The sequence below is a fragment of the Eubalaena glacialis genome, chromosome 10 (assembly GCF_028564815.1).
Source record: "Eubalaena glacialis isolate mEubGla1 chromosome 10, mEubGla1.1.hap2.+ XY, whole genome shotgun sequence".
Lineage (NCBI taxonomy): Eukaryota > Metazoa > Chordata > Mammalia > Artiodactyla > Balaenidae > Eubalaena > Eubalaena glacialis.
The window spans coordinates 51,366,006-51,382,094 of NC_083725.1; the positions used below are offsets into that span (position 1 = coordinate 51,366,006).

Here is a 16,089-nt window from a genome sequence, read left to right on the forward strand (position 1 = left end):
TGTTGGCCTCTCTGTGCTTCAGTATCTACATCTGCAAAGTAGTAATGGTCTGGGACTTCCCTGATGGTCCGGTGGTTAAGACTCTGCACTTCCATTGCAGGGAGCGCAGGTTCTATCTCTGGTCTGGGAACTAAGATCCCACATGCCACACGCCATGCACAGCGCATCCAAAAAAAGAGTAACAGTCTGGTCACTGTGTGACTGTCATGTTTGAGAATCTCTTTCTTGAAACGTTTACTGAACCCTCCCACTCTCTCGCCTCCAGTTCGCGCTACCCTAGCTGTGTATTACCTCTCTATTAAAGCACTATGGATGCTTTGGTTTCATCTTTTTTTTTCTGCATCCCTGGATCTCAGTCTCCTTAGTGCCTGGACAGAGCGATGCTCAAGAACGTTTGATGAATGGATGAATGAATGAATGGGAAAACATTAAAAGCACAATGCTCTAAATCAGGCAAACTTATCTATAAAAGTCCAGAGTTAATAGTTCAGGCTCTGTGGGTCTGTTGCAACCACTCAGTCGGCTGGTGTGTCCCAAAGCAGCCACTGACGTAGGTAAATGAATGGATGTGACTGTGCTCCAATTAAATTTTATTTAAGGACACTGAAATTGGAATGTCTGTCATCTGATTTTCACATACCATAAGTCATCCTTTTTTTCTTTGATTTTACTCAATCATTTTAAAATGTAAAAGTCATTCTTTACACACGGGCCACACAAAAGCTGGTGCAGGCCAGATTTGGCCCACGGGCCACAGTCGGTCAAGTTCTGCTCTAAAGTAGTAGTAGATATTGTTTTTATTATGGGTGATGCTGAGATTGCCCATGGGTCCCTTTTCTTTCATGTGGATAGATACTGAGATCCGCCGAGTGTGTGACGTCAGGCTTGTGTCTCCCCACCATCAGTAAGGAGGATCCTCCTGTCACCTGCTGCCTTTTCATCCTGAGGGTCTGACCAGCTACCTTTCTCCCTTCACTCTGTCCCTTCAAAGGATCTGTGACCCTCCTACCCCTGGGGTGCCTGGGCTGGTTTGCAGCACACAAGTCATCTTCCCAGCAGAGGGTCATATGTGAGCAGAACGAGGGTTATGGGGGTTCTGACATTCTTTGGACATGTAATTTGGTTAAGAATTGGGGTGAATTTGCCTCTATCCTTTCTTATTCATTGTGCAATTATAAATAATGATTCATATTACAACTTTTATTTATTGAGCACTTACTATGTGCTCAATCAACGCTGTGCTAAGGGATTTTTCACGTTGTACCTCATTTATAAAATGATTTCAAAGTAGAATTGGTTTCTTCATCACCATGATGGGCTTCTCTCTCTTTGAAGACCTACTTAACAGAGGAAGGTTGGTAGGAACCAGCTTTGGAAGTGTAACAGATTTGTTGAGAAGGGAGGCATAATAAAACCATCAGTTACTGAGAGTTTAATATATACCAGGCACCATTCTACAGATTCTCCCATGAGAGGATCAAAGCAAATGTAAGAGGGTAGATAATATCATTATTTCAATTTTATGGTGCGAACCAAGGCTTATGAAGGTTTAACTGGTTGACAGTCATTTATCTATAGGAAGTAGTAGAGTGAGGTTTGGCCCAAGTGGTCTGACTCCAGATCCTCCTCCTAACTTCTAACAATTCTGCCCACAACCTTAAAGTCGTAAGTGTATTTCATCATTTTCCACCATCAGCATAAAGTATTGGCAAAGTCCCCTCATCTCCTTGCTTTATGTTATTTTTATATTGTTATATCATTCCATATTCTTTTAAAAATTCCTGTTTTTTCCACCATCACCATCATTTTCCCTATCTCTTGTTATGACCTTGAACTTGAAATCATTCTATCAATTCGGTGCCACAACTTGAAAAAGGTATTGGAGGGGAGAGGACCCTTCAGAAGCTTTCAAAAGATGACCCAGTGACCTTTATTTCAAGCTCAAAGGATCATTTAAATCTCCTTTCGGTTAGGGTCCTAGCCTATTCATTATGATTGAAAATATCCACTGTGCTCCCGTAGGCCTACATGAAATGCCACTTCTACCATAAAGACCTGAGAATAACAAAATATACTTGCATTATATCAGGAAAGCAATATTCCAACGGGTTTTCTGTATCTCAGCAGCTGCAGCTGTAAAATAGAGATCGTAATAGTGTCCAGCTCATAGGGTTATAGTGAGGATGAGATGACGCAATGCATGAGGAGTGCTCAAAACCGTGTCAGAAGGTCAATACATACTCTTTTTTTTTTTTAATTTATTTATTTTATTTATTTATTTTTGGCTGTGTTGGGTCTTCCTTGCGGTGCGCGGGCTTCTCACTGCAGTGGCTTCTCTTGTTGCAGAGCACGGCCTCTAGGCGCGTGGCCTTCAGTAGTTGTGGCTCGCGGGCTCTAGAGCGCAGGCTCAGTAGCTGTGGCGCACGGGCTTAGTTGCTCCGCGACATGTGGGATCTGCCCGGACCAGAGCTTGAACCCATGTCCCCTGCATTGGCAGGTGGATTCCCAACCACTGCGCCACTAGGAAGGCCAGTACATACTCTTAATGATTCTTGTTATTTTACAGGTAACCCGGTCTTTGGTGTGACAAGTCTAGTGGTGATCTTTGCAGTTTACAGTCAAGCTCTTGCTTTGTTCAACAATCATCAAAACAGGCTGGAGGTATGAGTCTTTTATCTTCCCAGTCCAGACCCAAGATGGGGATCTACATGGATCCAATGGTCAGAGACAGGGCACTGTTTTGAGTTTTAATGATGTGAAAAAAGGACAGCAATAGCTTACATTAAAAAAACTTTATTCTCACGTTTACAGAATCAATAGGGTTTGAAGGGGTCATTTCAATGTCCCAGTTATATTCATACTACATTACACAGAGGAAATGATAAGCATATATCCTATACGTACATCCATTATATGTAGTATTCAGAAGTTTGGGGTTTCAAGGTTTGGGGACATCTCTTGTGATTGTTAAGTGCCAAAGATGAACAGGAATGTGATTTGTTTCTTTATATAAGAAATATGACCTCCATGGGGACTGCTCTTCTGTCCTATTTTTCTAGGCTCTAAACCATTATTTTCCAAACAGTATTCCTTAGTACATTAGTTCCATGAGTGGTTAATTGTGTACCTCTAAAAAAGGGTTCCCTAGGGCTTCCCTGGTGGCGCAGTGGCTTCCCTGGTGGCACAGTGGTTGAGAATCTGCCTGCCAATGCAGGGGACACGGGTTCAATCCCTGGTCTGGGAAGATCCCACATGCCGTGGAGCGGCTGGACCCGTGAGCCGCAACTACTGAGCCTGCACATCTGGAGCCTGTGCCCCGCAACGAGAGAGGCCGTGACAGTGAAAGGCCTGCGCACCGCGATGAAGAGTGGCCCCCACTTGCCGCAACTAGAGAAAGCCCTCGCACAGAAACGAAGACCCAACACAGCCAAAAATAAATAAATAAATTTATAAAAAAAAAAAAAAGGGTTCCCCAATCAAATACATGGAGTGAACTCTAAGATGAGTTTTCTTTCTATGAAACAGGGTTCCTATAGAATCTAAAGCATGGATTGCTCTGTTCTCACCACTGGTGAGGCTGCAGCTCTACCCTGTGCTAATGAAGCCACAGTTCTCCCGCGACGACATTTTTATTGGCTTCTCAGGTACTTAAATCGTACAGATTATTGTTCAGTTGGGGCACTTCTCCAGAACATTAACTGCACCAATTACTAATGAATTTCCTCATTGTTTCTTCTTTTTCAGTTTCATTTTCTGAGGGTTAGAAAAATAGATTTCCTCCATATGCTGACAATAGCCTCAACTCACCTGCCTAACCTTACCCTCATTCTCTCTGTTTTCATTCCTTCTGTTCTTGCCAAGTCTTTTGACTACTTCAGTGCTTCACCAAAGGTGGCAACCTTGACCTTTTCTACTTCATGACATCCTCCTCTGCACCCTCATTCTTTGCATGAAGGCTACAAATGTTTATGGCCTTCTTAAAGTAACTCCTCATTCATTCGTTCACTTGTTAAACATTAAGGACCTACTATGGGCTGGGCATTGTTGTAGGATCTGATTGAAAGGATCAATAAATGAATGGATTTCCTCCTGCTGGAATTTGGGAAGTTCTGTTAAGTAATGCATGGCTAGGTATGTTTATCTTTTCGGGAGAAAAGTGCTCTATAAATCAGGGAACTATTATAACATTTACATATTGGTCCCATGAGAAATGATTTAAGCAGTTTCCCTATAATACGAATCCTGATAATTTGCATTTATATAGCACATTATTGGCAAAACGACAACTTTGTCTCTCTGAGTAGCTTCACTTAAAGTGGCTTTCCTTTAATTATCTCTCACAGAGCAACTATAAAATGATTGTAAAACAATTTGCAAGTATGTGTGTTATCCATAAAGGCTAAATAACAGTTAAATTATAAACACTATGCAGTGAATCTGACATTCCTCAGGATAATATTTTAGATGTTCACCTGATGTACTGTCAATTCTGGAGCATTAACATCTGGATTAGGACAGATGTGCATCTGGGGAGGTAAGGAAGAGAGTGTGCTTGCCTTAGGAGCAACCCAGAGGAAGGAGAACCTTACTTTACCCTCTAATTTTTTGTCTGTATCTTACTGTCTCTCAGTAGACCAAATGAAATGATTTCCAAAGGAGACCACGGTAGTCATAAAACATGTATGTGTTCAAGGGCTAACAGCATGATTTCAGATTTATAAGATGCTTTAAATATTAACTAGCGAATTGACACAGTAGATATCTGAGTACTTCCTTTGATCCTTCATTAGTGGACTCTATGCAAATCACTGTGAATGGCATCTTGGAGACAGCAATGAATAAGTTCGTCATGATCCCTGAGTATCCATCAAAAAAAGGAAGCTCCTGATGATATTTACATAATCACTTTTCTCCTCCAGTGCTCTGGAGGTAACATCTATTTTTGCCAGTATTGCAGAATTAAGTTTAAAGTTCTCAATCTCTACTCACTTTGAGTACAGTTGCTCTGTGGATCCCTCATGGACCCTACAGTTTCACTACCAACCCATTGTCTGATTCTCTTAAGGACTGGTGGAGGGAAAAGCAGGAATGTTTATCAGTCCTATTCTACAGGTGAAGAGCCTGCGATCCAGAGTGTCAATAGCTTATGCAAATTCACACTGATAAATGAGAGAAAGAACCTGAACTTAGATTTCTAGAATCAAGGGAGGGAAGGGTGCTCAGATATATGGGATATCCACAAAATGATTTTCCCTATAGCATATGCTTCACAATGAAAAAAGTTAGAATTGGGAACATGTACTTTCACATGGCTACATGAATGGATGAAAGAATGAACGAATGGGCAGTTCTATGCTGACATCCTCCACCGACTTCTCGGACTCTTGCTGGCTTCAAAAGGAAATCTCCCGGGACATTAACTTTACCTGTGTCTGTAGCATCTCTCTTCTAGCCATGCCACCACCACCCCTACCTCATCCTATTTCCTGCTCCATCCCTGTTGAACCACAGATGAAAGGAGGCCCTCCTTTGCCCCAGTTCTTCCTCTGGGACACTTCTCTGAGCAGGGCATGGGGCTGGAGAAGGAGAAGCCTTGACAGTTTCAGTCTCCATCCTGTGCTGCCTCTGGGCTGAAGTTCAGAATTCACTTGCTTTTGGATTTATACTTCTATCTGGCTTCTGATCCAAAGTGAGTAGAGATTGGGAGACTCCAAATTAACTGCAGTCTTGGCAGAGAGATGTCACCCCTAGAACACTGGGGAAGAAAAGCAATTATGTAAATAAATATGTTGGGGAGCTTCCTTTTTTGGATGAATGCTCAATAGAGGCACCTGTGATCAAGTCTATTAGCAGGGTCTACTGAAGGCTTCCGCTCCCACTGCCTGTGTGCAGACCTTTGTATTGTGATAGCCTACTGTGTGTGGGTGTGAGTGCATCACCCTAGCTGCCTGGGATTGTGAATGTGTCACACACATTAGCTGGCCTGGGAATTCCTAGAGGTGCGGATCCTTCTTGAACCACGCCTGACATGTAAATGTTTACGTGTTCAAATCAGATTGAATAGGACTTGCCTGAGACTCAGTTTTTACATCTAGGATGAGGTGCTGCACTAGAGTGATGCCTAGGGGACTTCCAGGAGGTAGCATGTCCTGGCCGTGGTAAGTATGTTGTTTTTAGAAAGGAACATGTCTTGATTAAAATTCCATCCCTACTCCTGCCTACATGCTGGTTGCGTGGTCTGGACAACTCATTTTACTTTTCTGAGCCATATGTGAAATGGAGGTTAGGCAACAACAGCTTTGGGGTGGGGATGCAGTAACACGAAGTGCTCCGGAAATATTTGTTGAATGACTAATGCTCAGAGAGTTCATAGGAAAAGCTTTCCATTTTAATAGGGCTTGACCAGATCTTCCCACACTGCCCTTTCCCCTTAAAGTTGTCAAGCTCTGGAACTTGAAGGAAAGGACCCTCTCCCTTTGTCTCTGTGCAAGGAGTTGTTTGAGTAGAAAATCACTAATTTAGAGTCACTCCAATATCCAGTTCTTTGTCTCCTCCGGTGCTTGGACTCCAGCTCCTGGGGTGTGGGCTGGATGAGCCTGGCCTGGCTTCCCCCTTGTGCTGTTGAGTCAGGGAGAGCAGATATCCTAGTCTGCCTCATGCTTCAAGACCACCATGGGAAAGATGCTCTGTAAGTATTTGTGCAAAGAAATAACTCCTTCTTTCTTAGGATTTGATTTCCTATTTTTTGCAGGTCTGCAAACTGGATATCTCCTTATTCAGGTGATCAGACCCTGGGAAAGTCAGCTTTCCCTTCTTCTCACGCACACACTTGAAATTGGACTGAACTAAGTCAAAACAATTCTTTTTTAAAATTAATTAATTTTTAATTAAAATATAATTTGTTTACAATGTTGTATTAACTTCTGCTGTACAGCAAAGCAATTTCAGTTATACATGTATATACATTCTTTTTCATAGTCTTTTCCACTATAGTTTATCACAGGATATTGAATATTGTTCCCTGTGCTATATAGTGGGACCTTGTTCTTTATCCATTCTATATATAATAGTTGGCTTCTGCTAACCCCAAACTCCCACTCCATCCCTCCCCCACCTCTTCTCCCCGTTGGCAACCCTCAAGTCTGTTCTCTATGTCTGTGCATCTGTTTCTGTTTCATAGATAAGTTTACTTGTGTTGTATTTTAGATTCCACATATAAGTTTCAGGTGTACAGCACAGTGATTCAGATATACATATATATATACACACATATATATATATAACTGAAATATATATATTCTTTTTCAGATTCTTTTCCCTTTTAGGTTATTACAAAATGTTGAGTTCAGTTCCCTGTGCTATACAGTAGATCCTTGTTGTTTATTTTATATATAGTAGTGTGTATCTGTTAATCTCAAACTTGTAATTTATCCCCCCCCTTTCCCCTTTAGTAACCATAAGTTTGTTTTCTACGTCTGTGGGTCGATTTCTGTTTCATAAATAAGATCATTTGTATCTTTTTTTTTAAGATTCCACATATAAGCGATATCATATAATATTTGTCTTTGGCTGGCTTACTTCACTTAGTATGATAATGTCTAGGTCCATCTATGTTGCTGCAAATGGCATTATTTCATTCTTTTTTATGGCTGAGTAATATTCCATTGTATATATATACCACATCTTCTTTATCCATTCCTCTGTCGATGGACATTTAGGTGGCTTCCATGTCCTGGCTATTGTATTGGTATTAGGTGTTGAACCTTTACCTTTAAAGTTCCCCATGACAAACTCCAGTTTGTTTCACTTTGTGGGTTTCTTCTAAAATTTACTTGTACTGTTGTGCAGAATAAGTCTATGTCTGCAATGGGTTCTGTCTCTAGAAACCTGAATAAACTGGAGAGATCTCATAGCTACACCTCTGCTCACTAACTCTAAAGACCAAGGGGCTTTGGTTAATAGTTACACCGATAGATAAATTAATTAATAGATGTATTTAGTTCATACGCCAATATTGGTCACATTGTCTAGTTTTTTATGAATCAACCCTCTCTGGAGTAACTTTTCACTGCAAAGTCACCTCTTCTTGTGTTTATGCAGTTGCCCAACAAGCACATCTTGATCATATAACTTCATGTGTCTCAGTGAATTCTCATTGCATTGTGCTTGTCATTCTAAATGATTTTATTTCACCCTAACTCCTCTGAAGCCTGCATCACAGTCACTATAGATTCACTTCTAATTCTTAACCGTCCCAGTCCAGAAACCCTGATGACTTTATGTTTATACATTGTAAATACTATTTCTAATAAAATGATAATGAATTGCCAGGGCCCTTCGAATTTGTAAATAATGGGAATATTTCCCTAGTGACAGCCAATTACACTAGGCTGGGAAAGTCATTCTATCAGGAGCAGTTACCCTTCAGCTGGTTTCAATGTCAGAAAACCTCTTCATTCTGATTATTCTTTCAGTTCTGAGTCAGCCAAGCCACAGAGATATTATGTAAATGGCTTAAATGGAAGAAGTATAATAATAATAATTCATAATGAGGAGACAGTCTGGCTCAGCAGAAGCCTGGAAACCCAGAGACTGAGGGGTAGCCTCCTGTTTCTTCATTTATGTGTTCCGTGACCTTGGGCAAATTGTTTGGTCTGAGTGGAGTCTGGCAACACAAGACAGGGAGAGGAAGACAGGACCATAGTCGATACTGGTTATGGATCACTTGCCACGTGCCAGGCACTGTGCAGGGTGATCAAGTTCAACCTCAAGCAAAGCAGGAGGTAAGTATTATCCCCATTTTACAGATGAGGAAACGGAAGCTCAGAGATAGAAAATTCACATAACTGGGAAGTAGAAGAGGCAGGATTTAGACTCAGGTCTACCTGATTCCGAAGTGCAATTGTCTTACATTCTTAATTTGCCTTTGTGCTATTTCAAAGAGGCCAAAACGAGATGGTACTATAGTCTCATTGTAAGACTAGGGAATTTCAGATCCAGACCAGGGAGCGATCAGCTCAACTGTACCAGGTGGAAGGACTGCAGAGTCAGGAAGGAGTCTAGACCCTGACCCTTTAGAGTTCACTGCAGGGTCCTCTGGGTACTGTTTCAGGGGCTTGAGGTTGACTTTGGGATGAGGCAGAAGATGTTGACAAAGTCGTGTGTTCCCCATCTTGATGGCAAGTGGTCCCCCCTCTCTTTTCTGACACCCCCCTATTTATGTGGCATACACGTCAGCTGCACCCCTTGGCTGAGGCCCCATTCCCCACTGCCAGGACTCCTGTGGTGGCCTCCTAAGGGGCTCCCTGCCTACAGCCTCAGCCTCTCGGAGCTTCTCATCACTGAAGGAACAGAGTCACTTTTCCCCCGAGGGCAATAAAGAGTAATCAAGAGATTCAAGCAGTGGGATTACATAATTAGACTTGCAGTTTAGGAAAACTAAACTCTGAGGAATTAATGCATGATGATATTCCCCCTTCATCTCTTTAGCCATTGTTTTCTCCCATCCATTTCCTGTCCTCCAGGCAAACTGAGTAGAGAATTGTGTTCAACTGATTATTCTGCCTGACCAGCCCCTCCCTCCTCTATGGGCCTTGAGACGCCATGGTCTTGAAGACCTGTTAAAACTTCTCTGTGAAGAGGTCCTTATCACCCCACACACTTGGGAACTCTCCAAAAGAGCCTCATTCTCAGCCCTCATGACGCACTCATTACGTGGAAATAGTTTCTTTGTGGTCTGTCTCCCTTACTAAAGTGTGACCCCCTCAAAGACAGGGGCTGCATCACTCACACTGAATCCACATCTCCCAAGGCAGAGCTAAGCAGTGGTCCCTCTTACGTGTTAGTGGAATGAATCAGTGGGCTCCATGGCTCTGCTTCTTCTCTTCTAAAATGTGACTGGGTGAGGGAAAGGTGCTAATAGTGGGGGACCAAGGAGTTGCGGAACCTTTGGATAATCCTTTGAACATCTTAGACCTTGATTCTTCTATAAAATTGGGGAAGGGAAGGGAAGGGACAGATGTTTCCTGAGGACCCCACTTCTCTGACATTCTAGCTTTTTGGTTCTTTAGGGGTAAAGGTGGGGATGATGATTTAAGAATGAGAAATGGGCAGTGCTCAAGGAGGTGGGCCTCAATGGGATGGGGAACTCTGAAAGTCTAGAGTATTGGCCTCTTGCCATCCTGGGCCCAAGCTTGGGCTGGGGAGAGGGGCTGGAGAAAGTCAGCATTGACCGTGTGTGAGTGATTGAGCTCTGCTGAGAACCTTCCCCGGGAAGGATGAGGACATACTCAGCCTCGAAGAAAACCCCAAATAGCCACAGTCAGCCTCAGAGCAGTCCCACAAGCTCTCCCTCAGCAATCCCAGACTGCTGACTTGAAGGAGCCCCAGCTGGGATTGCTGTCCCTCATGGAGCCTGAGAGCTTTCCCGAAGTCAGGCCATGACTGCGTCCTAATTTGGAAGCCTCAGCCTCTGGCACAGTGTTGAGCCCTATACTTCTCAATAAACCGCTCAATGAATGAATGAATGGCCACAACCTTAGCATCTTAGTCTTGGGAAGTCACATGCAAAGTCTGGCGCCATGCAGCATTCATTCCCGCCAAAATTATTTATTTCTCTTTCTTTCTATTTTTTTCCTATTTCCAAAATCTTCCCTTCCCCCACTCCACCCACACACCTTCTCACCCACCCTCTCTTCACCCATATATTCAATCAGTCAGAGAAGAAGTCTGTGCAACTGGGCTTGGGGGTAGGGAGTGGCATTACTTAACCAGTTCCAGCTCTGGTATCAGATTTGGGTGGAACCAGAGGAAGGTCCAGTGCTAGGTTTATAAAAGCAGGAGGCACAGCTGCTGCAGCTCTTGCTGGATTAACTTTGTTTCTTTTTCTCTGGAGGTAGGGACTTGCATGGGGCAGGAGAGAAGCTGCAAACTATGGCGTGTTGGGGTTTCTTGTACAGGAAGTGTGCTGGGGTAGAGGGTTGGATGGGGGGATTGGAAGGATGGGAGGAAGGGGTGGGGGGGACGCCCCACACAGGAGAAAGGATGGATGGGCCAGGACTGCTTGGAAGTACCAGCTATGGCCCTGGGATCGTGACTCTTGCCAGGGCGTGAGCCTGGCAAGTCTTTTACTTTTCAATTGATGCTACTATGTCCCAGGCTCTGGGCTAGGCTGTGAAATGGGGAGAGGGGTGTTGGGCAGGAGCGGAGTGGAGGGGAGGAGAGGAGAGAGGCAGGCCTGGAACGCTGTGGCCTCACCCACCCCGTGCTCCCCTCTAGCAGTGACTGAAGGAAGGAACCCACCGCCACGGGCAAAGAGAAGACCTATATCAATATCGTTGTCATCGGCCACGTGGGCTCTGGCAAGTCCACCACCACCGGGCATCTCATCTATGAGTGTGGGGGGATCGACAAGAGGACCATCGAGAAGTTTGAGAAGGAGGCAGCCGAGGTAAGGCACCCACGCGCGGTGTTGGTGTCTAGGAGTGGGGGCAGGGAGGATTGGAGGATGGATGTCCCACTTCTGGGTGGGTCTGGTGGCAAAGCGCGGACAGTAGGGTGCGCTGTGAGGTCTGTAGTGCCACTGAATTCCCTGGGATAGATCCCTCTGCTTGCCATCAATGTGCACTACTCACTCCCCACCCCTCCACAGATGGGTAAGGGCTCCTTCAAGTATGCCCGGGTGTTGGACAAACTGAAGGCAGAGAGAGAGCGTGGCATCACCATCGACATCTCCCTGTGGAAGTTTGAAACCAGCAAGTACTACATCACCATCATCGATGCCCCATGAACATGATCACGGGCACCTCCCAGGTAAAGCAGCCCTTGTTCCCAGGGCCCTCCCTTTCGGATGGGGGCGGGGCGGGCGCAGAGGGAGGGAGGAAACTCAGGCTTTATTTCCGGGACTCTGGGAAGGAGGATATCATAAGCCTTAGAAGGTTTTCCTCATCCATGCCAATCATCAGTTCTGAAAGAACCAGAGGAGGACAGACTCTGTGAGGCTCAGATACGGGCCCCTTTTCAGGCTGGGGCAGGAACCAGGTTTTCTGATGCCCAGACAAGTAGATCACTTGGGGTCCGTCTGGGAGGAAGGAACTAAAAGTTCATTTATGGGACTAGGTGAGAGTTTAACTGGGAGGCGGGACCTCTGCGCACAGCAGTAACCAAGGGACCCACGAATTTATCAACTTCTGGGGAGCATCCCATCCCCGAGCTTTCCCAAGGGGCCCAGGACTGCCCGAAACTCTAGCAGGCTTCCCAGCCCGGCCGGCGCCCCCCTCCCCTAACTAAGCCCTTGACCCCGTGGTGTCTGTGTCCTGCAGGCCGACTATGCAGTGCTTATCGTGGCCGGCGGCTTAGGCGAGTTCAAGGCGGGCATCTCCAAGAACGGGCAGACCTGTGAGCCCACGCTTCTGGCCTTCACCCTGGGCGTGAAGCAGCTGATCGTGGCCATCAACAAGATGGACTCGACCGAGCCCGCCTACAGCGCCAGCGCGCTTCCAGGAGATGACAGAGGAGGTGAGCGCCTACATCAGAAGATTGGCTACAACCCTGCATCCGTGGCCTTCGTGCCCATCTCGGGCTGGCACGGCGACAACATGCTAGAGCCCAGCAGCAACGTGAGTGCGGACCGGGTCTGCAGGTGCACGTCACGGGTCTTGGTCCCGGTCCTGGTCCTGTTACTGGGGTGGGCGCACCGGGAGCCATGACACAGGCTCACCTCCGCTCCGCATCCCCATCCCCCTTCCCCGTACGTGCCCTGGTTCAAGGGCTGGAAGGTTGAGCGAAAGGAGGGAAGCACCACTGGGGTGACTCTGCTGGAAGCTCTGGATTCCATCCTCCCGCCCACTCGCCCTGTCAACAAGCCCCTGAGGCTGCCTCTGCAAAACGTGTACAAGATTGGAGGTGAGGTGACAGGGCTTCTTAAGGAATGAAGGAGTTGAGAATGAGGTCTGGTGTCTGACTTGCCAGGGTTCAGATCCTGACTTTTAAGGTAGGATAAAGTGCCAAGCCCCCAGCGTTTCCAGTTTATCTGATAGATACATAGCATAAACAAGCCAGTCATTGGGTCCTGGCACTTCCTACTAGCCCTGTAGGTGACCTGGGTCCTTGCACCCCAGAACAAGGGACTTCCCCAGAAGCCAGTTCTCACTGGGTGGGTCTAGAATCTTTCTGAGTGCCCTTCTTCCCATTGCACAGGCATCGACACTGTGCCCTTGGGCCGTGTGGAGACCGGCCTCCTGAAACCTGGCATGGTGGTCACCTTTGCCCCTTGCAGCGTCACCACTGAGGTCAAGTCTGTGGAGATGCACCACGAGGCCCTGCCCGAGGCCCTGCCTGGCGGCAATGTGGGCTTCAACGTGAAGAATGTGTCTGTGAAGGACATCCGTCGTGGCAATGTGGCCGGAGACAGCAAGAACAACCCCCCCTGCCTCCCATGGAGGCCGGCAGCTTTGTGGCGCAGGTAAGCTGCCTGGGAGGCCCCGGGCCTTGGTGCTTGGTGGTCATGCTTCTTAGAAATTAGCCCCGACTTCTACGGAAGGCACAGGTTGGCCGAGAGTTGGCCCCAGACCACAGGTGCCATCCTATCGCTTCTAATTCCATCCTCCTCCCCTCGCCAGGGGATAGTCTTGAATCACCCGGGACAGATCCATGCCGGCTATTCCCCGGTGCTGGACTGCCACATGGCCCACGTCTCCTGCAAGTTTGCTGAACTGAGGGAAACGATTGACCGGCGCTCAGGCAAGAAGCTGGAGGACAACCCCAAGGCCTTGATGCAGCCATAGTGCAGATGGTCCCCAGCGATGCCATGTGTGTGGAGACCTTCTCTGAGTACCCACCTCTAGGTGAGCCAGGGACTGATGGCTGCTGAGTCCTGGGAAGGAAAGCACCTCTGACTGAGGCCAAGGAGCCTTTCCTTCTATGCCTCTTTCCAGAAATTTCACTCTTTCTTCTTCCTTCCTTCCTCCTCCAGGCTGTTTTGCTGTGCATGACATGAGGCAAACATTGGCCATTGGCGTCATCAAGGCCATGGAGAAGACAGCATCTGTGGCCAAGGTCACCAAGTCAGCAGTGAAGGCCAGCAAGAAATGAAGCCTGTCCTTCTTCTCCCTGCAATTTAGTTTCCTCAGCAACCTCCACTATGTAGATTAGACACTTCTGTGTATTGACTGAGTAAAATTAATAATAAAATTTAGACTAGCTGTCATGGTTTCTTCCAAGGAAGAAAGCGTGAGGTCAATGAGGAACCTCTGGGTAGATGAACAACTAACTTAAGGCTCATAAGCTTCAAAGCAGTTTTATGCCCTGGTTGGTGAACACACCATTCAGGTCTTAACAGCCTTCTCCTACCCAGGGCTCTGTCCTATCCTTCTCCTGTTTCCCACAAGGAAGAATTGTTTGGGGATGTGATAAAGTATAGTCAAAATGGCATAGGGTGGGATCTCAGTGCCAATAGGTTAGTCCAACCATGTCCTTGATTCCTGGTGCTAGGTGCTTTAGCATTCAGAATCCTGAAAGAGTAAATGCGAATTTCTCTTAGGCAGAAGGGAGGTACTATATACGGATGTTTGGGTTTAACCTGCTGCCCACCATGTCCATTTAGGTTAGGTTACTATGCCTAGAGGGTGAGGAATGAATGGAGCTCTGTAACCTTTTGTTCCCTAATTTCTGTTTTCCATTTTTCAGATGCAGCAGAGTATGGCCTCATGGCACTTAATAAGCTAAATTACATGCTTATTCATCATATACTGGGAATCAGGCCCCTGAGGTCTGCCTGTGGTGTATTCATCCATCCATCAAATATTGGCAGAATTTGTGCCAGATGTTAGTCTGACCCCTTAGACTTACTTAGTGTGTAGAGACAAGTAAATATCAGGTGGTGATAAATGCATAAAGCAAGGGAGCAGTGAGAATGGTAGAGGTGGAAAGTAGACCATGAAAGATGCAAGGCAGTGAAGATTTCCAATCACCCAAGCAAGATGGCAACTTGGACCAGGACGATAGTCATGATGGAGATAAGCAGTGAGAAGTTCTGACTATATTTAGAAACTAAATAAAGGTGACATCTAGGTTCTTGGCCTGAGGAATTAGAAGGAATTAGAAGGAGGGAGCTTCTATGATGAGAGGTGGGGGTGGATTGCTAACTAAAAGAAATGCTATTCTGGAGAGGGGAGAGGTCCAGGCTGAGATAATCAGGGGTGTAATTAAAACATGGAAGTTTGATCCCTTGCCCAGAAGCATCTGCTAGGAGGTGCTAGGACATGCACATACACCCAGCCTTCCTGGGAGTAAATTAATCAGCTGCATGATAATTGCAATCAGTTCTCTATTGGAAAAGTCATTAATCTTCAAACATTGAGAATGCTATTAAAAAGTATCAAGGCTTAAGAGGGCTGTTGGAGTCCTTTCTGTAGCCATGTTGGGAATGGGCAGGAAGTGATATTCCTAATCACTTTGGGACTTTGATGTCCAAGATTTAGACCAGGTGTGCAGTGATCTATTTTTTTTTCACTGATCAATAACATTACCTGTTCCTGCCTGTCAAGTTGGCTTCCTTTCATGTGCAAATCCCTAGGGAAACCCCACACCCAGCACAAACCTAGAAATAATAGTGGGATGACACATCAGAGCTGTCACTGTGCCAGGTATCAAAAAGCTCACCTGTCTCCAGTGCTGGGAAGCCTGTCAAATTCCAGCTGCTGTCACCATGAATCTGCCTAATGGAACCTGGACCAGCTTGGGAGCATCTCAATCCTGTCAATGTCAAAGGCTACCCAGACCCAGGCCAGGGCAGGAGCTGTGGCAGGGATAGAGTGCAAATTGCTCACCTGTTGGATTCCTCATGCCTCCTGGGGTCTGTGCAAAATGGCTAGTCCTTTTTTTTTTTTTTAATTTTATTTATTTATTTATTTATGGCTGTGTTGGGTCTTCGTTTCTGTGCGAGGGCTTTCTCTAGTTGCGGCAAGTGGGGGCCACTCCTCATCGCGGTGCACGGGCCTCTCACTATTGCGGCCTCTCTTGTTGCGGAGCACAGGCTCCAGACGTGCAGGCTCAGTAGTTGTGGCTCATGGGCCTAGTTGATCCGCGGCA

General features: G+C 46.0%; 1 pseudogene; it reads left to right on the top strand.

Annotated features, from left to right (window-relative positions):
* Nucleotides 1–11,314: 11,314 nt before the first annotated feature.
* LOC133100117 (elongation factor 1-alpha, oocyte form-like) lies at nucleotides 11,315–14,091 on the top strand (annotated as a pseudogene).
* Nucleotides 14,092–16,089: the final 1,998 nt, after the last annotated feature.